General features: G+C 39.7%; 1 protein-coding gene across 3 annotated transcripts in view; it reads left to right on the forward strand.

Moving 5' to 3' along the window:
- LOC117951262 (protocadherin alpha-C2-like) overlaps positions 1–3,071 on the forward strand; it is a 125,719-nt gene that overhangs the window by 27,910 nt on the left and 94,738 nt on the right. The gene's annotated exons all lie outside the window — the stretch shown is intronic.

The following is a 3,071-nucleotide window of genomic DNA, read 5'->3' on the forward strand; positions in this document are numbered from 1 at the left end:
GCTTAGTGACGGAGTTCCAGAATCTGTGGCAACAACTTGGAACTGGAACGTTTTCAGTGTTTCAAAGTCGAAACTTTTTAGCGCCAAAATATCTCCAGTTTCAGAGTTGATATTTAAAAACAGAGCAGCCTTTTCTCCACTGCTGTCCCTCGGGATGTGATATGAAATATGTGCATTAGCACTATCGTCAAGGTCAGATGCTCTAACTGAAAATACTGGTGCTATTAGCTCATTGTTTTCAGTAATATAGAACGTGTATGGACTCAGTGAGAACTGTGGTCTGTTATCGTTTACATCTGATACAACCACACTTATTGTCTTTTCAGATGAGAGCGATGGCTCACCAGTGTCCGTTGCAACAATTGTCAGTTCATAAGAAGACGTTTTTTCTCTGTTTAATTGTGATTTGGTCACTATTGCGTACATATTATTTTGCAAGGATGGAGATGTTGTGAAAGGAACGTCTTCGCGTATATAGCAGGAAACCTTCCCGTTGGCACCTGAATCCAAATCACTGACGCTAATCAAAGCTACTGTTGTTCCAATTCGAGAATCTTCTGGAACTGATTTCGAAAATGATGTAATTTCAATCTCTGGGGGATTATCGTTTAGGTCGATTACCTTTATTATCACAGTTTTGTCTGTGGAAAAGGTGACAGTACCCATATCTGAAGCGTGTATATCAATTTCATAACTCTTATTTTCTTCAAAATCAATTACACCGGTCACTTTAATTTCGCCCGTCCTTGGGTCTATGTCAAATCGTTTTTGCACGTGTATATCCACTTCTTTACCAAATGAGTAAACGATTTCGCTGTTTGCACCCTCATCCAAGTCAGTGGCATTAACCTGAATAACTACCGTACCAGGGGCTGCGTTTTCAGTTAAAGTGGCGGAATATACATCTTTTGTAAAAACTGGTGAATTATCATTAACATCAAGCACCACAATTACTATTTCTATTGTTCCAGACATTGCCGGCTTCCCACCATCAATAGCTGTAAGCAGAAGCTTGTGTTCTCCCATAGCCTCTCTGTCTAACTGCTTTTGTAAAATCAGAAAGGGCATCTTACGGTCTTCGCCCCTCTCCTTAACTTCCAAGCGAAAGTGGTCATTGTGGCTGAGTTTATACTGCTGAACAGTAAACTGACCACCATCAGGGTCGCGTGCAGGTTGGAGCTGGAACCGTGCTCCCGGTAATGTCGATTCAAATATCTCCAGTCGCTTCTCTTTCTCTTGAAAGACGGGGGAGTGGTCGTTTATATCCAGGACCTCTATGGCCACATAATGGATTTCCAGCGGATTTTCTAGCACGGTTTTAAGGTTGATTATACAAGCGTTGCTTCGTTCACAGATCTCTTCCCTGTCCACTTTCCTACTTACATACAGAATACCGTCGTCCTTATTCAGACGAAAAAGGGGTTCTGTTGAACTGCCAACAATACGATACTCTCTGTCTTTCAGCGTGGCCTTATCAATTCCTAAATCTTTCGCAATGTTTCCAACAACACTTCCTTCTTTTACCTCTTCGGAGATAGAATATCTGATCTGAGCTGAGGCTTCGTTCCAAAACGTTACCAAAGCCACCATGTAGGCGACGCATCTCCATCGCTCTATCCACGCCTGGCGTCCGCTTTGTTCCATCATGTACAGAAAAAAAATAATAATTCCGGGATCTATAATTGTATGGTCAAGAAAGAACAATTAGTCTTATTCCTGTACAAACTGCGTTCCATTGCCAATACAGTCCCGGGAGTTGTATTTCGTGTTCAAGCCCTTTTCTCGTAATGCCAAAATACAGTCTTGGACCTAATGGTGACGACGAAAAGCTTTGCTGACAATATTGACCATTATGCCGACACCATGCGATCCAGGAAGATATTACAGCACTGTTAGACTAAAAATATGGTCAAATTAAAAGTTCAAACTTTAACTAAAACACTTGGTAAAAGAAACAAACCGCTTGTCAATTTATTTACAAAGATGTCCGTAAGCAGTCATTTTTATGACCCCCTGAACTCGAGTCACAATCAATTATTTAAAAGAATTTAGAGGAGTCTTGACCATTTACAGGTCCTTTTTTATGTGCCAAGAGAATTGCTGCGTTTAAAAAAAACAAAAACAAAAAAACATTCAGAACCACGGACAGCAGCACCGCCTTCTGCACTCGGAGGCGTCTGAATAAATACTTCTAAAACAGCATCGACAAACACTGTGTATCTCCTATTTAACAACAAGAAAACAACATTGTGGGTGTCATCTATATGGAGATGCTGTTTTTTACCGTCTGAAATGATATTTTTTATAAAACGTATTTGACCTAAATTCGTTCATGGTTCTAATATGTCACCACTATTAATTACGCACAAAGGCAATTCATTTCTGTGATGCAAGTAACGATTGAAATTAGGCAACTCAAATTAAGATGCTATCTAGTGACAGGTTCTGCAATTTATCCAGGGACACCTTCGAGACCAGAGCCTATATAGAAGTATATAAGTGGTAGTGTTGTAAACGATCCAATGTTATTTGATGTTCACTCGTTTAACTGTGTGTATTCAGATTGCCATGAAGTTTTAATAAGTATTAATTAATTTATCTTACATATTTATGTATTAACATGTATTAGAACACCAGAGCAAAACATACCAGTACCATTGACAGCAAATAATGCCATTTGTTTGTCAGAAAATAGTGAGAGAAGGCCAATACAAACTGACAAACTGATGAATAAGCATATACATCCACCTATAGGCTATTAACAATTTAGCTATACAACACTGCTTAACAATCTGCCTGCATACTGTATGATCAGAACTGCAGGTGAAAACCAAAGGGTACCAGTCAAGTGTCCGAAACAAACACTACACATACAGGATATATGTAGTTGATGATTGACTGAACTAGTTAATGAACAAACAAATTATAAGGCTGCAAGCGGAAACAGCTCATGGGTTTTCACAAAAACATGTCTTACCTCTCCAGATGTCCCTCTCCTGTCAGGGAGCACTAGTGTATTCGCATGGCTGCCCGGGACTATAGTAGATCCTATACTCATTCTGGGTCCTACT

Source organism: Etheostoma cragini, chromosome 10 (assembly GCF_013103735.1).
Source record: "Etheostoma cragini isolate CJK2018 chromosome 10, CSU_Ecrag_1.0, whole genome shotgun sequence".
NCBI classification, from domain to species: Eukaryota; Metazoa; Chordata; class Actinopteri; order Perciformes; family Percidae; genus Etheostoma; species Etheostoma cragini.